The sequence below is a fragment of the Oryctolagus cuniculus genome, chromosome 11 (genome assembly GCF_051225735.1).
Source record: "Oryctolagus cuniculus isolate XC-2025 breed Fujian yellow rabbit chromosome 11, ASM5122573v1, whole genome shotgun sequence".
Lineage (NCBI taxonomy): Eukaryota > Metazoa > Chordata > Mammalia > Lagomorpha > Leporidae > Oryctolagus > Oryctolagus cuniculus.
The window spans coordinates 121993922-122011171 of record NC_142877.1 but is presented as its reverse complement, the minus strand read 5'-3'; positions in this window follow the sequence as shown (position 1 = coordinate 122011171).

The window sequence follows — 17250 nt, the reverse complement described above, 5'->3', positions numbered from 1 at the left end:
AGCAGCCGGCCTGGACCCAGCCCTGGGGGTGGCCAGGGGAGCAGCCGGCCTGGACCCAGGCTCAGGGGCAGCCAGGGGAGCAGCGGCCTGGGCCCAGGCTCAGGGGTGGCCAGGGGAACAGCGGCCTGGACCCAGCCCTGGGGACTGCAGGGGGGAGCAGCCGGCCTGGACCCAGGCCCGGGGGTGGCCAGGGGAGCAGTGCCTGGACCCAGCCCTGGGGGCGGCACAGGGGCCAGCAGGTGCCGCAGCCACTCCACCTGCGCCAGGCCTCAGCCAAGGCACCGAGGAGCCCGGACTGCGACCCCAGCTGCAGGCTGCGAGTGAGCCGATCCGCAGACGTTCTGAAGGCAAAATCGGCGGGAAGCAGATTGCCCTGGCCCGGCTCTGGGCACACAGGGCGGGGTCGGCATGGATGTGGGATTTGGAAGATGTCAGCAGCCACGTCTCTGCAGCAATGCCAAGGACACGGTGCTGGCGTGGCGGCGCTGCACTCACGGCCTGGACGGGGACCCAGCCCGCAGGGCCGCCACGCCGCATCCGCCTGACTGTTCATCCCAGGGGGCTCGCGCGCTCCCTCCCTGCCCCGGCGCGGCTGCGCGGTTAGCACTGGCGCTCGCGGCTGACAGGAGCCCCGAAGCACCTGAGATGTGACGTTCGGGGACGTACAGCGAAGCCAGCCCGCGAACGGAGAGCCCATCCAGACGCCGTCTTCATCAGACAGTGAAGCTAAGTCGGAGCTCCCTGAGAGCAGCCGAGTGAGCCCGTTTGCATCGCGAGGGTGAGACAAAACGGGGCCGACTGGCAGCGGGCACTTGGGGACCGCCCGCGCGGCCGTGCGGCTCCAGGCTCCTCCCTCAGGCCGGAATCCGACAGTTCAGCCTCGCTGCGGACCTGGAGGTCCAGCGGTGGTCAGTGCAGACTCCAGTCCACACCTCCCAGAGCCCACACCACTCAGAGTCTACACCACACGGGGTCTGCACCACCCAGAGTCTGCACCTCCCAGAGCCCACACCACTCAGAGTCTACACCACACGGGGTCTGCACCACCCAGAGTCTGCACCTCCCAGAGTCCACACCACCTGGGGTCTACACCTCCCAGAGTCTGTACCACTCAGAGTCTACACCACACGGGGTCTGCACCACCCAGAGTCTGCACCTCCCAGAGTCCACACCACCCGGGGTCTACACCTCCCAGAGCCCACACCACTCAGAGTCTACACCACACGGGGTCTGCACCACCCAGAGTCTGCACCTCCCAGAGTCTACACCACTCAGAGTCTACACCACATGGGGTCTGCACCACCCAGAGTCTGCACCTCCCAGAGTCCACACCACCTGGGGTCTACACCTCCCAGAGTCTGTACCACTCAGAGTCTATACCACACGGGGTCTGCACCACCCAGAGTCTACACCACCCAGAGTCTACACCACCCAGTCTGAACATCTCAGAGTCTATACCATCCAGAGTCCACACCTCCCAGAGTCTACACCACCCAGAGTCTACACCACACGGGGTCTGCACCTCCCAGAGTCTACACCACCCAGAGTCTACACCACATGGGGTCTACACATCCCAGAGTCTCCACCACCCAGAGTCTGAACCTCTCAGAGTCTATACCATCCAGAGTCCACACCTCCCAGAGTCTACACCACCTGGGGTCTACACCATCCAGAGTCTGCACCTCTCAGAATCTCCACCACCCGGGGTCTACACCTCCCAGAGTCTCTACCACACAGAGCCAACACCACCTGGGGTCTATACCACCGGGGTCTACACCACCGGGGTCTACAACAGCAGCCACAGGGAAACCAAGACTTTTGTGTAGGAGCCCCTCCCCGCCCCCCGGCCCTGAGAGGTGGGAATCGGTCTCAATGCTAACACAGCTTCTCTCCAGCCTGTTTGGCCCTGTGAGGCCGCAGGAGTGACACCCCTGCCACCAGCCGGCTGTGTGCCCCTGGCCGGCCCTCTGCCACTGGCCAGCTCTCTGCCACTGGCCGGCTCTCTGCCCCTGGCCAGCTCTCTGCCCCGGTCAGCTCTCTGCCCCTGGCCAGCTCTCTGCCCCTGGCCGGTTCTCTGCCCCAGCCGGCCCTCTGCCCCTGGCCGGCTGTGTGCCCCTGCAAAGCTTCCCCCCTCCTACTCCTGTCTACCTTCATTTTGCCTTTGACACGTGGGAGCAGATGGATTTGTGCCGGGGGAGATGGCGGAGACTTGGGAGGATGGCGATGACCCCTGGGGCTGGGCTGGGGCTGGACGGGGGACAGAGCTCGGCCGAGAGCATTAGTGCGGGGGCGCTTGCACCGCGCAGCCCGGGCTGGCTCCAGCAGAGCCTGGAGCCGAGCTGTGCTCTGAGGCTGGGCTGGGACACGGGCCGGGCAGCGCACACCTGCCGAGACCTGGCATCTCGGGGTCTCGGGCCAGCACCACCCTGTGAACAGTCTGCCTTAGGACCACCCCTCACCCTTACCCCCTACCCAGCTGCCCCCAGACCCAGAGGCTTCCTGGTGACGCCCACTTCGCCGTCTAATGAACCAAGTAGGAAGAATCCTGCTGGAACCCCCAGAGGGACCCTGCGGGGCGGGGAGAAATGTTGAAAGGGGAAAAGGGTGGGTATCTGAGCTCCGAATCAGGCACCTGGCTGTGGTCCCAGCTCCAGCTCACGACTGCTGCTTTCCAGCAGTGCACCTGGGTGGCAGGCACCTGGGCTCTGCACCCACAGGGGAGACCTGGAGGGAGCTCCCGGCTCCCAGCGCTGCCCCGCCCAGCTCCACGGTCCAGTGAATATTTCTGCAAAACCTCAAACTGCCCGCAGCCCCGCTCTCGCCCAGGGAGCAGTGCTCGGCCACAGCCCCTCCCCGGGGGTCCTGAGCGACCCTGGACCCTAACGCAGGCGCAGCTGGAGGTGGGCGGGTGGGGCTGAGAGCCTGCAGTGCAGCCGGCGTCCACCAGCGAGCCGCTGCCCCGAACCTCCCCCTGCTCAGAGCAGGGTTGGCCGGGCCCCGCCACGCAGAGGGAAGCCGCTCGGGCCCGGCAGAGCCAGCAGGACAATGACAATTATTCCTCAGATAAGCGCACGCTGTCCACACACGTGGAAAAGACAGGAGCATGCGTGTGGCCCCGAAGGCAGAGGGAGCTCCAGCAGAGGGGACCCCCGGGGGCACCGCAGACCCCCTGGTCACGGCCGCCGGGCCCTGGTCACCTGGCTGAGGGCAGAGCGCCCGGAGGGGACGCCAGCCTTGCCTTGTAAGGGACACTGCCCTGTGATGCTCTCCCTGCCCCTTGTGCGTGGCTGCCACCGTCTCAGGCCAGCGCCACCTGCACCACCGGGGCGACGGCTCGTGCACCTGCCTGGCCCCGAAGTGCCCAGGATCCCCGAGACTGTGGGGCGGCGCCCGGGCTAAAGGGGGTGCAGGGGGAGGCTGCTGTGGGTACTGCTCGGCGCCGAGGGCTGCCTGCGTGGTGCGGGGGACGCAGGAGCTGCGACACGCGGGACTTGGCCTCGACAGGCGCACAGAGAATCAGGACAGCCGTGAGCACCGTGTCTCCAAGCACCGGCGCCTGTTCTCCGGCTGCTCTCACCACCCCTCCAGAGAAGCTGCAGACTCGGAGAGGGAGAGAGGGGGCCGGGGCGCGCACCCAGGGCGGGCGGTGGGCGTGGAGTCTGAGAGGGACCCTCCCAGGGCCGCGGGTGTTGGCCACGCACGACGGGGTGAGGTGCTCCTGCCGGGAGGGGCAGGGCATGCCCCAGCAGCCTGCCCACAGCCCTCGGCCCTGGATGTTCACCCCGAGGCCCAGGTTTTGTGCGGCCAGCCTGGGGCTGGGGGTGGGGCAGGGGGCAGCCGGCTGTAAGCCTTGAACTGCACTCACGGAGTGCGAGTGGGAACCACGCCCCTAAACAACCTGTAGCAGGGGCCTGCGCTGTGGCATAGCAGGTAAAGCCACCGCCTGTGATGCCGGCAGCTCACGTGAGCACCGGTTCAAGTCCCGGCTGCTCCACTTCCAATCCGATATGGCCTGGGAAAGCAGGGAAAGTGGCGCTCCTATCCAAGGGAGTGACCTGGAAGAAGCCCCTGGCTCCTGGCTCTGGGCTTTGGCCTGGCCCTGCCGCGGCCATCGAGACCAGGGGGAGAGTGAACCAACTGATGGACTATCTCTCTCTCTCTCTCTCTCTCTCTCTCTGTAACTCTGCCTTTAAAATAAATCAATCAGTCTACCTGCCGGGGACACAGAGGGCAGAGGCACCACCGGGAGACCCACAGTGATGTTTTTTGTCCAGGACAGACAAGAAGGAGGTTTCAGCAAACGTTCAGACGCTGAGCGGCGCAGCACGAGCCCCGGCCTCACTACCGAGTGCCAGTGATGACCTCATCCACGCTCCCTGCTGGGGCCGGCAGGGAACCACAGCGCCGTCCCCGGAACACCGAGGTGCATCCGCCTGCACCTACACACTGCTCTCTGCGCTCCCAGGAGCCAACTCTGTTACAGCGGAAGCAAGACGAGGAACAGGAAGTGTTTGATGTGAGAGTCTGTGGACCCCGAGACTGGGGGCTGCTCTCGGCTCCGCCCCTCGGCCCCAGCCAGGTCGCCGTCGGGAAGGGGCCCCACAGGAGCAGGAGCAGCCAGTCCCGCCACCTGCTCTGCCTGGTCCCCGCACGGACCTCCCTCCAGGAGCCTGCACCAGGGAAGTGTCACCTGCCCTCCTCCCCAGGCTTTGGCTGTCGCAAGCAGGGTCTTCTGACTGCTCCAGGGTAACCTGGGGGCCTGTGGCAGGGGCTGGAGCCGGCAGCCCAGGCAGTAACTGGCTGGGGTGAGGCACCGTCCTTTGTACAGGACACGGGGCAGGGAGGCCACCTGGCCGGGGTCCCCCTGTGCCCTCCTCTTCGGTCTGAGCACCTGTCAGAGGATAGCATGGCATCTTTCTGGCCACACCCCTAGCTGAAGGACCCCCACCCTAGCCCAGGAAAGCCCAAGTCCCACTGCACCCCAGTGTCCCCCACCCAAAGCCTGGTTTTCATTTCCTGTGAACAAGAGGTGACATTGGCCATGAAGGAACAGATAAACGCCATGGACGCTTGCGAAGCCCACTGCCAATGTCCCCACACCCACACACTGAACCCTGCAGGGCGGGGGCAGTGCTAGTCTGCTAGGGCCATTTGGACGCGTCCTGCACCCTCCGCGGGCCGCACAGAAGCATCAACATAGAAAGCAGCTGCTGCAGGCTCACCAGACTTCAACTCACACCTGTGACCGCCTCGGCAGTGCCGGACCAAATGATTTCCCACCCCGTAGGCACCAAACTGAACGACACCAAATCCATCCTTGTTCTGACAGCCACCCGTCACCTGACAGCCACCCATCACCTGACAGCCACCCGTCACCTGACAGGCACCTGTCACCTCTGATAGCCACCCACCACCTCTGACGGCCACCTGTCACCTCTGACATCTACCCATCACCTCTGGCATCCATCCTGGTTCTGACATCCACCCGTCATTGACAGCCCCCGTCACCTGACAGCTATCTGTCACCTGACAGCCACCTGTCACCTGACGGCCACCTGTCACCTCTGATGGCCACCCGTCACCTCTGATAGCCACCCACCACCTCTGACGGCCACCTGTCACCTCTGACACCTACCCGTCACCTCTGGCATCCATCCTGGTTCTGACATCCACCCGTCATTGACATCCACCCGTCATTGACAGCCCCCGTCACCTCTGACGGCCAACCTAGGTCTGCTGAGCCCAGCAGTGCAGAGTCCTGCTACGGGTGAGCTGGTTCAAACCACTTGACTGCCTTGAGTCCTCTGGATGGAGGGTCCCCCGACAGGCCCACCTGTGCCCAGCCCCTGGAAGTGGCAGCTGCCGTGTGCTGTGCCGTGCCGAGCCGTGCCATGCCGTGCCGTGCCATCCCTTCACCCCTGAGGCCAGGCCCGTGGATGCTGGCGAAGGCAGAGGGAGGCCGAGGCGGTGCAGCAGCCTGGGAAGGAGCGGCAGGCCCCCTGCAGGGCACGCCTATACCTGCGCGCACAGTTCAGGGCTGCGCAGCCCGCGTGCAGGGACGGCTCAGCACCACGGGCCCGGCCGCGGTCAGCTGTCCCCACCGCCGTCCCACCGGCCGGTAGCACAGCTCCCTTGCTGTTCCCCTAAGAAGCCTGGCCCCGGCCTTGCTCCTCCTGCTCAGGACACACCCAGGCCTGGGGCGGGGGCATGGCAAACACCGCCTGGCTGGAGCCCCTGGTGTTCGGGCCTTCTCATCTCCCCGGACCCACCTCGGTCCCCTCTCTCCCAGCCCCCTCCTCCAACACGGCAGGTGCTCTGGCCCCACCGGGGTGAGGGGCAGGGCTGCTCCCCTCCCGGTCGGCTGCTGCACCTGCTGCCCACCCCGACTTCACGGGTCACCCCAGGGGGCAGCGTCCATCCACCGCGGAGCCCCGAGGACTGGTCAGAGCTGGGTGATGATGATGATGGACCTTCATCGGCGAGAGGGGGTGACAGAGGGGCTGAATGAGAAGCCCTGAAGTGATTCCACGTGCTTCCTCTCAGATCCTGCAGAGGCGGCGCGTTTGAGAAAAAGCTTCCGCAGCCCAACTCGCCTTTTTGAGGCTGTAATCCCGGAGGCTCCGTGGGGCTGCCCAGGAGGGCCCGGGGGTAGTCGGGTGTGGGCTCACAGGAGGTGGCACGGGGAGGGGTGAGGCAGACCAGGAGGAAGAGGCCTGGGGTGGCAGAGGGGGCAGGAGCAGAGAGAGGAGGCTGCCACCTGACGCCGGAGGCAGGAAGGAAGCCTCGGGGGCTGCAGGAGTGTCGCTGGCCTGAAGCCGTCACTGGTCACTCGCCGTCGGATCCGGGTGAGGCAGGGCCTTAAGGAAGACACAACACAGGGCGTCCCCACGGGCCGGCTGCCCTGTGCTCACTGACGCGCGAACCCCTCAGGGCCGAGCACGGGGCTGCGGGCTGGGCTGTCCCCTGCTCGCCCCCAGCCCGCTGTGGACAGGTCCCCTCAACCCCGGGGTCCAGCAGGCGGCAGGGACCACACGAGCCTGGCGCCGATGAGGAAGGGACGCGGATGAGCAGGAGACTGTGGCCGCCTGCAGCAGAGCCAGCTGAGCGCTGTTCCGGTTCTCTGCGCCGGCCCGGGCTCCCTTCCCTGCCACCGTGCGAGGCCCTGAGCCGATCCTGTGGCACTGGGGCAGCGTCCTCCGACGCCAGTCGCTCATGTCCTGAGACCGGTCAGAGCCAGCACAGCTGCAGGGCCAGCTCGGGGCCCTGGCAAACAAAGAGCGGCGCTGGCTCGGATGGGGCCGGCACAGCAGCGCTGGAAGCGAGTGCCGACGGCGCTGCCAGCCTGGAACGCACCAAGCGCTGGGCCCCAGGATGTACCTCGGGCCAGCCGCACAGGCCCTGCCCTGGCCACGGGCAGTCACACTAACGGCTCCTGGCCTGTAGCCACCTCTGCTCACAGCCGGTGGTAAGCGCTGTCCCGGTCCTCTCCAAGGCTGGGCGGGCGTGGCCTCCACCAGACGCCACGGGGAGAGCCGTGCACCCTGCCAGGCCCCGGGCTGCCTCCACGTCAGCCTGCACAGGCCCCTCTGCCACAGCCCTTCCCCGCTTCCGGGTCCAGCCGGGCTCCCTGCCGTGCGAGGTTCGCCAGCCTGGCGGCCAGCGCAGTCATCCAACACCGCAGCAATGGCACGTGTGGTGCCAGGCGGCTTGGCTCACCCAGCAGGCTGGTTTGCTCCAGAGGGGCTTCTGGGAGGAGTGACCGTCAGTGCTACAACCAGGAGAGACCCAGGCAAACCAGGCTCTCCAGCACGGCTGTGGGTTCACCAGGAGTCAGCCCGCAAGTGCTCTGTCCCACCCCTTCCTTGCCAACCCCGCCGTGACGGAGTCTCTCTCACCTGCGGCCTCTGCTCAGGCTGCTTCATGGGAAACCCTGGACGCCGCCGTTACCTTCGTCTAAATCCGCCATGCGAGAGTTAAAGCGCGGCCCATCTCAGGCCATCAGTCAGTGGAAAGCGTTTTTTAGCCTAAGCTCTAAGCAGCCACAGAATCAACCTCCTGCCCAGTCCACCGGGGGAGACGTGGGGCTCCCACCCTGATTGTCACAGCCACGAGCGCGCCTTGCTCCCCAGCCGGAGGCAGTAGACCACGCAGGGCTCCCACGGCCCAGCCCTGGGTCAGCCCTGCCACACTCCCTCCGTGTCCAGGCACACGGCAAGGTGTCCTCTGCACTGCGGGGAGGTGACAGCCGCTCCTCTTCTAGGTTCCCTGACACGGGTGGGCTGTGTCACTCTTGGGCTGAGCTGGCAGATGATGGCAGTGATGGTGGAAATGATGATGTCGGCGGTGGAGGTGATGCAGGTGATATCGGCGGAGGTGATGGTGGTGATGGTGGTGATGGTGGTGGTGCTCATGGTGATAATACCAAATACCATGACGGTGCTGCTGGCGGTAGTGGTGATGGTCATGTTGGAGGTGATGATGATGGTGATGATGGTGGTGATGGTGGTGATGGTGGTGGTGATGGTGATGATGGTGGTGATGGTGGTGGTGGTGATGGTGGTGGTGGTGCTCATGGTGATAATACCAAATATCATGATGGTGATGATGGTGGTGGTGGTGGTGGTCATGTTGGAGGTGATGATGATGTGGGAACAATGATGGCTATGATGGTGAGGATGATCAGGATCATGATGGTGGTGACGGCGATGGTGGTGAGGACCGTGGTGATGCCAGTGGTGATAATGGCTGGGTGGTGATGATGGTGATGATGTGATGGTGATGACGATGGTGATGTGATGGTGATGGTGGTGATGATGGTGGTAATGATGGTGATGATGTGGTGGTGATGGTGATGTGACGGAGATGGTGATGGTGATGGTGTTGGTGGTGATGATGATGGTGATGGTGATGATGATGGTGATGGTGATGGTGGTGGTAATGATGGTGTTGGTGGTGATGGTGATGATGGTGGTGATGAAGGCGATGATGATAGTGATGATGGTGATGGTGATGACGGTGATGGTCATAGTACTTATAATAGTGACGATGACAGTGACAGTGATGAAGATGAGGATGATGAGGATGAGAGGGTGATGGTCTGAGTGGTGGTGATGACAAGGATGGTGATGGAGACGATGGTAACATGATGGTAAATGTTTCTTGTGTTCTTCATGCTCTGTTTTGTTCAGAGTTTTATTTCCACTATCTTATTTAAGTTATTAAATTTTATTTTTTTAAAGATTTATTTTATTTATTTGAAAGACAGATTTACAGAGAGAGGTAGAGACAAGGAGAGAAGTCGTCCATCTGCTGGTTCACTCCACAGATGCCCACAACGGCCGGAGATGCGCCAATCTGAAGCCAGGAGCCAGGAGCTTCCTCCGGGTCTCCCACGTGGGTGCAGGGGCCCAAGCACTTGGGCCATCCTCCACTGCTTTCCCAGGCCATAGCAGAGAGCTGGATCAGAAGAGGAGCCACCAGGACTAGAAACAGTGCCCATATGGGATGCCAGCGCTTCAGGCCAGGGCTTTAACTCACTGTGCCACAGCGCCGGACCTAAATTTTATTTTAATTTTCGAGGGTTTAAAGGATTATTCATTCAAAGAATGATACTGAAAAATGTGACTACACTTTTATGACAACTTAAAATATTCTTTGGGGGCCAGCGCTGTGATTTACCCGGTAAAGCCAACACCTGCAGTGCCAGCATCCCTTATGGACCCCAGTTCAAGTCCCGGTTGCTCCACTTCCGATCCAGCTCTCTGCTATGCCCTGGGAAAGCAGTAGAGGATGGCCCAAGTCCTTGGGCCCCTGCACCCATGTGGGAGACCCGGAAGAAGCTCCTGGCTCCTGGCTTCAGACCAGGACAGTCCCAGCTGTTGTGGCCATCTGGGAGTGAACCATTGGATGGAAGACCTCTCTCTCTCTCTCTCTCCCTCCCTCCCTCCCTCCCTCCCTCCCTCTGCTTCTTTGTAACTCTGCCTTTCAAATAAATAAATACATCTTTAAAAATATTCTTTAAAAAACAAAATCAGCGGAGAGTCATCACACAATGGCCCAGTTATCTGGGTATTTTGGATAAAGGAGCAAGCACATGACAGGCGCTGTTCTCACTTTGTGTGTGTGCACACGCACACACGTGTTCTCTGTCATGAATGCACTCCTGTATGCAAGCCTGCATCACGTGGCTGGCGCAGGTGTGTGGCTCAGAGTCAAGGTCTGCCTGGAGCATCATTCTTCCCCCTTTCTCTTCCTCTGCTGAGTGTGGAGGAGGACTGGCAGCCTCCGTTTGTTCCAGGGCAATTTGAAAGAACGCTGGCAGGACGAAACCCTGGCCTGGTACCTCTCCAAAAAGCTCCTTGCTCTTCCTAGCTGCAGAGGCTGAGCGCCACAGCCACTCCCAGACAGCCCGGCCCAGACGGCGACTATTTTTAGATGCATCGCACCTAGGGGTCTGCAGAAGCGACCGTGCCAAGCACACATCCATTCCTTCCTCCAACAACCACTCAGCTCCACGCGGGAGCAGCCGCCTGCCGCAGCTGCCCTCACGTATCAGATACCAGCGACAATGTGCCATTATCCTCGAATTCTTCTCAAGTGTCTAGTACACATTCATACCTCCTGATAGCTATTATCACTGCCCCAAGTGAGCCCAATGCCAAACTGCAGAATGAAAACTGGAACAAAATAACCATCACATGTACTTGACTTTGTGGGCAGAACACCAGTGCGGCTGACGCCAGGGTGTGCGCGCGTGTTTCACTGCACTTTCAGTTTGCGCTGAGGTGTTTGGCCTCAAGCAGAACAGTCACACCCGAAATAACGTTAACGTGGGGAAGCGCGAAGCTCCTTGCATGATACAGCAGAAGCACTGGCACCTCTGAAATGTTGGAACCAATGCATGGCTTTCCTGTGAATAGCATGCACTTGCTGACAAATGTTCATTTTGTTAACTTCACCACCATCGGCACCAACATCACCAACATCCTCATCCCCATCCTGATCACCACGGTCATCACCATCACCCTCACCACCATCACCATCACCATCACTCACCACCATCACCACCATCACCACCATTGTCCTTATTAATTCTATCATCACCATCACCTTCACCATCACCATCACCCTCATCATCATCACCATCACCGTCACTCTCATCACCCTCACCACCATCACCATCACCATCACCACCATTGTCCTTATCATTAATTCTACCATCACCATCACCTTCACCATCACCATCACCTTCACCATCACCATCACCTTCATCATCACCATCACCTTCATCATCACCATCACCATCTTCCTCATCACCATCATCACCATCACCATCTTCCTCATCATCACCATCATCTTCACCACCATGACCATCATCACCATCATCACCATCACCATCACTCTCACCACCATCACCACCATCACCACCATCACCACCATCACCACCATTAATTCTATCATCACCATCTTCCTCACCATCACCATCACCTTCATCATCACCATCTTCCTCATCACCATCATCACCATCACCATCATCACCATCACTCTCACCACCATCACCACCATTGTCCTTATTAATTCTACCATCACCATCCTCCTCACCATTACCATCACCTTCACCATCACCATCTTCCTCCTCATCACCATCATCTTCATCACCATCACCATCATCACCATCACCATCACTCTCACCACCATTGTCCTTATCATTAATTGTATCATCACCATCTTCCTCACCATCACCATCACCTTCACCATCACCATCACCATCACCATCACCACCATTGTCCTTATCATTAATTCTACCATCACCATCTTCCTCACCATTACCATCACCTTCACCATCACCATCTTCCTCCTCATCACCATCATCTTCATCACCATCACCATCATCACCATCACCATCTCTCACCCCATCACCACCATTGTCCTTATCATTAATTGTATCATCACCATCTTCCTCACCATCACCATCACCTTCACCATCACCATCACCATCACCATCTTCCTCATCATCACCATCATCTTCATCACCATCACCCTCATCACCATCACCATCACTCTCACCACCATCACCACCATTGTCCTTATCATTAATTCTATCATCACCATCACCTTCACCATCACCCTCATCACCATCACCATCTTCCTCACCATCACCTTCATCATCACCATCACCATCTTCCTCATCACCATCATCACCATCACCATCACCACCTTCCTCCTCATCACCATCTTCACCACCATCACCATCATCACCATCACCATCACTCTCACCACCATTGTCCTTATCATTAATTGTATCATCACCATCACCATCACCGTCACCATCACCATCACCACCATCATCACCACTGTCTCATCCTTAGCTCTGTCCTCATCACCATCGTCCTCATCATCACCATCCTCACCAACATCACCACCATTGCTTTCATCATCCGCAGCGTCATCTTCGTCACCATCATCACCACCGTCACCCTCATCAGAATGCTATCACGACTCTCCATAACCTCTGTAACTGGCTACCCAGTACCCAGTACCCAGTACCCGGTTCTATACCCAGTATGTCCCCACGTTACGCTCACAGCCCGCTTGTCTCCAGGTACCAGATCCTGCTTCCCTGCGGATTCTGTAAACTGCAGGACGGAGCCCGGGCCTCTGACTTCCACCAGACCAGCCTGCCCCTCGTGAGCCGCACGGCCCCCGATCTCGGGCTGCTGTCCTGTGAGCCAGCTCCACGCCCACCCCCAGGACGGCTCCTCTGGCTCTGCGGGTATCTCCCCTCCACACCACGGCTCCCCTGAGCGTTCCTGTAAGACCATGTCTTGTCTACATTGATCTTAGCCAAAAGGCTGAGAAGCAATGGCCATGTCTTGCCTGAGACCTCTCTCCGGGCTGGTCGCTCTGTGGGGAGCCTTGGGCCAAGACTTTCCCAGGTTCCTTGACAGGTGCCAGGAAGTGTTTGCTGGCGTGGGTCCCGTGCTGCCTTAACCTCAGTGGTCTACACCTGGTGTGTGAGCCTGGCGAGTAGGGCTCCACTCGCAGTGGATCCTGCACACCACGTCACATCCAACGGGCCGCTCAGAGGTCCTCCGGGGCCCCGCGTTCCATCTCCTCTGCCCTCCCCGTGGCCACTCCCCTCCCCTGCTCCCGCCAACTCTGGCACTCTGCCACCCTTCCTCCACCAGGGCCCTCCCCAGCTGCCCTGCCTGGCGGCTGCTCCCTCCCCCCGGTCTACTTGAAAGCTGCTTTCCCATGGTGCACCTCCACACCCACTGAGCCCTAGCATAACTTGTAAATGAAGACCTACTCAGCAGCTCACCTTTCTGTCCCCCCCAAAGTCTGGCTGGGATAGCAGCCCCCTGGGGCACAGGCCCAGCCTTGCTGCCCACTGAGTCCCCTCGCCTACGGCAGCACCTGGCGCCCGGCAGGACCGGGTGCTGTGTGAGCGGGCTGGTGACACAAGGTAACTGTCGGGTCCCAGCGGGGCTGACGTGAGGGGATCCAGGTGCTAGAGGAGCCCCTGAGCAGCGAGCAGTGGACCCGGGATGGAACGGACCTGATCACCACGGGGGACCCGCGGATGTTGAGACCTGCAGGGTCCACGTGTCTGCCCACGTGAGGACCCCCCCGGCTGGTGACAAAGACAGGACCAGGAATCCACCAGGCGTCACCAATCAGCGAGCCTGTCTCACAGCCTCAGACGGCATTGTTTTACCAGTGCGGCAGGGGACAGCGGGGCTAAGCTGGCATTTGGTGCAAGCAGCAGAGTGAGGACCCAGGACTCACAGCTCATTCAGCCTGAAGCCCCACCCCCACCCAGTGTCCGTGCTCCCCTCCTGCACTGTCCCCATCAGCAGAGAGAGAGAGAGAGGCGGTGCCCAGCCTAGCGTAGTCACGGCACCTCTGCCTGCCCGGCAGTGAGTGGGCGCCCGCCTGGGGCCTTCGCTGTGGCACTGCTTGGCCCTGCCGTGCCAAGGCTCTGCCTGAGAGGCTTCCGGCATCCTCCTCCCTGCTCCACCCTGGGTCCCGCAGGGCCCGGGCCGCTGCGTCCACCCTGCAGGACGCAACACGCGCCACGGCCTGGGCTGACGCCCTCGTGTTGCTGTGGAGTGCAGGCAGCAGGCTGCTCTTCCACGCGGCCGCTCCCTTGGACCGGGCGTCCCCAGGGGCCTCGTGAGCCGTCGATGGCCGGGCCTTCTCAGTCCTGTGCGTCCTTGTTCCACAGACGCAGCCTCGCGGCCTAGGGGATGAGGGGAGCCTGCTGGTCACCAGAACGGCCCCTGAGGGGCTCCGTGCCGACGCGTCAGCAGCTCCTTCCCGAGGCTCCTGACGCAGCGACTCTGGATCCAGGAGCCGGTCTCACGCTCTCACGTTAGCAACGACGCCTGTTAGGGAGCAGGGAGCCTTCGGGTGGCGCCACCTGTGCCGGGCATGGCGGGCCGGAGTGGGCATCGTGTGCAAATGCGCCGGAGCCCTGTCTTTCTAGAAGCACAGGCCCTGGGCGGAATGCAGAGGTGCGGCCTTGGACAAGGACGATGACCATGACGACGATGTCGGCCCCGGCCCCACCCCTGCACTGTGACCCACCCACAGGCAGTGTGCAGAGCCCAAGGGAAAATTCACCCAGATTGGAAGAGGGGCCTGGCGTTGCAGTGCAAGAGGCTAAACTGCCGCTCGCAAGGCCAGCATCCCGCACTTGAGAGGCAGAGTTAGAGCCAAAGAGAGAGAGAGAGAGAGAGAGAGACTTTCCATCCGCTGGTTCACTCCCTAGTTGGCCATAACAAACGGAGCTGGGCCGATCTGAAGCCAGGAGCCAGGAGCTTATTCCGGGTCTCCCACATGGGTGCAGGGCCCAAGGACGTGGGCCATCTTCCACTGCTTTCCCAGGCCACAGCAGAGAGCTGGATTGGAAGCAGAGCAACTGGGACTAGAACCAGCGCCCATAAGGAATGCCAGCACTGCAGGCGGCAGATTAGCCCACTACGCCACAGCGCAGGTTCAAAACGCAGCCAGAGTCAGGCCCGACGCCCTGGCCCCGCGGAGCTGCCTCTGCTCCCGTCTTCCGCTCATCATGAAAGCAGTGGAAAGGGTGCATCTCGTCGGAGGCAGGACTTATGACTGGGTGACGAGAAGGGGCTCCCGTGGGAGCAGGAGGGGGTCTGTTTGCTGAGGGCAGACGTGGAGCAGTGACCCCATGAACTCCAGTTCCAGGCCCAGCAGTGGTCATGATGGGTAGATAGGTAGATGCGGCTGATTGGTGAGAGATCAATGATAGATGGACGATGGAAGATTAGATATTCCAGTTGACGGAGAGATGCTGGGTGGATATAGACACACGTAAGGGGTGGATGGATGGATGGGTGGATGAGTGAATATGTAGATCAATTAGGATAGAAGATAGATAATAGATGGACAACTGAGAGATGTTATAGATAGGTACACAGATAGAGGTAGAACAATAGATCAGTGCTAGACGTAGGGGCCAGTGCTGTGGCTTGGCAGATAAAGCCGCCGCCTGCAGTGTCGCCATCCCACATGGGCGCTGGTTCCTGACCCAGCTGCTCCACTTCCCATTCAGCTCTCTGCTGTGGCCTGGGAAAGCAGTAGAAGATGGCCCACATCCTTGGGCCCCTGTGCCCATGTGGGAGACCTGGAGGAAGCTCCTGGCTCCTGGCTTCGGATTGGTGCAGCTCTGATGGCTGCGGCCAATTGGGGAGTGAACCAGCAGACAGAAGACTTCTCTCTCTCTCTCTCTCTCTCTCTCTCTCTCTCTCTCTCTCTCTCCTTTCTCTGTGTAACTCCGACTTTCAAATAAATAAATAAAGCTTTAAAAGAAAATGATAGATGTGGATAGAGAGATTTCATAGACACAGAGAGAGACAGAGGTGACGGATGGATGGATCAGAGATGGATAGATAGTAGACGGTGCACGGCTTTATTACGGGTAAACAGATAAGCAGGTGCGCCCTACATCCATAAACCAGTGATGAAGCCAGCCGACTCCCAGCATCCCCCTTGCCCAACCTGGCCTCGCTGCGTCCACTGCCCTGGCCACACACTCTTCACACAGCTCCCACGGCTCCTGCCCCACGCAGCCACTGAACCCACGCCCAGGATGGCCCCACAGCCTCTGAACACAAACCCCGAGGGCTCCTTTTGTGTTTTCCACTTGCTCAGTCGACATGGGGGCCCCTGCTGCGGGCTCCCTGTGTCTGACCTCCAGACACCCCTCTGGTCCCTGGGCCTCCACACAGCCTTCCTGCCCCACGCAGGACTTCAACAGGCACCCACGTAGGCTGCCCGGCGGGCGTTTCTCCAATTTCTTACTAAGAGTCCTAGAAATCCGTTCCTCGCCTGTGAAAACCAAGCGGTGGCCAGGACGCCAGCCAAGGTCGCCTACCAAGGTACAGCGGGCTCTCAGCGGGCACACGGCAAACCCACCTGTGCAGCCGCGCCTGGTGCCGAGCCACACTGGGCCCCTCCACAACGCGCCGACTGGCTACTGCCATCAATCTCATCGAGTGACAAGGCTCGGCGAGGAGAGGCGCACGGCCCCAAATCTCCAGGGCGGGGGATGGGACGGCAGCAGGGTGCTGCTCGCCCAGCCCTTCTCACAGCCTCTGCGGTGCCTGGTGTCCCTGGAGGCCAGCAGTCCCGCGACCCTCTGACCACCGCCCAGCTTCGTGCCTTCACCCTTAGGTGCCCTGTCCCAGAAACGCATCCTCCCGGGGCTCCCGGGCCACCCTCGGGGCAGCCGGCGGGGGGGGGGGGGGGAGGACCCCAGGACCAGGGGAGGAGGCCGCCACTGCACACGGCGATGGGCGATGGGGGGCTCAGGACAGGGCAGAGGCCAGACACAGGCAGGGCGGCCCTGGCCGGCCCCTGCTTCTCTCAGCCCCCCTCTCCTCCCCACCTTGCAATGCCATCTCCCGTAGGGCCTCCCAGGGGCCCGGCCGGGGCACCAGCTGCAGAACTCCCCTCCCAACAAACCGCTGGTCTTTGCAAGGGCCAGGCCCCTGTGCTGGCCAAGACAGCGGCACGCTGTACCCTGCGTGCTGTGGCCACCACGCAGCCACTGCCGGGGGTCCCCGGGCTGTGCAGGCGGCTGCAGGAGAGGACCTCACCGGCGGGCACAGCCCAGGGCTCCTGGGACCTCAGCTCTGCCGGTCCACCTGCAGAGCCCGGGCAGCACCGGCGTGGGGAGATCCCTCCGCAGGCCCCGCCCACACGAAGCCAAGGCGCCCAGAC